Raw genomic sequence first — 918 nt, 5'->3', positions numbered from 1 at the left:
AGGAAAGCATTCTTCACATCCATTTGCCAAAGATCCCACCCAAGGTTGGTTGCAACTGATAGTACAATCCTAATGGTATGAAGCTTTTCAACAGGTGCAAAAGTATCAATGTAATCCTCTCCATAGGTTTGTGTGAAACCTCTTGCTACCAGCCTTGTCTTACGCCTATCAATCTTCCCATTAGGTAAATACTTGATGGTGAAGATCCACTTGCAGGGCACAACTTTCTTCCCCTTAGGCAACTCACTCTCATACCATGTATCATTTCTAATCACGGCATCAGCCTCATCATTGACTGAATCCCTCCACTCTTGAATCAACATTGCTTCTTCATAGCTTCTTGGCACATAGCTTTCATCTAAGCTTACCATAAAGGAGTAGTGCTCTTCCGGAAACTCAGCAAAGGAGCACACAGCTTGGGAAGGATGTTCCACAGCCTGGGCATTGTATAACACTCTCGTGTTTACCCAGTTTCTCGTGTTTGCCAACTCGGAAGCATCCCTCCTTACATGTGTGCTTCTTCTCAAAGGAACTTCTACTTGTTCCTCAACAACTTCCTCTTGTATCTGGATTTCTTCTCCAGCTTCCTGACCTTCAATCTGAACTTCTCTTACTAATTCATCTCCACTTTGGACAGGAGAATCTGAGCCTTGATCTTCTAGACCTCCAGCTTCTTCTGAGCCTTGATCTTTTAACCCTTCAGCTTCAGATTCTCCCCCCCCCTCATGTTCAAAGTGGGATGGTTCTTTAGCGGCCACTTGAGTTGGCTCTTCACGCCTGCTCTGATCCTGGGACACGCCAATACCGAGTTCTTCTAGTATGTTTCTCAAACTAGCAGCTCTATCTGATGGTTGAGAAAGTTCTTCAAGCTCCTCCCAATTCTTCTCTTCATAATACCCTTTATATCCCTAGACACCA

This window comes from Brassica oleracea, chromosome C8, assembly GCF_000695525.1.
Source record: "Brassica oleracea var. oleracea cultivar TO1000 chromosome C8, BOL, whole genome shotgun sequence".
Classification (NCBI taxonomy): domain Eukaryota; kingdom Viridiplantae; phylum Streptophyta; class Magnoliopsida; order Brassicales; family Brassicaceae; genus Brassica; species Brassica oleracea.
The sequence above is the reverse complement of the archived record's forward strand: the minus strand, read 5'-3'. Positions refer to the sequence as shown.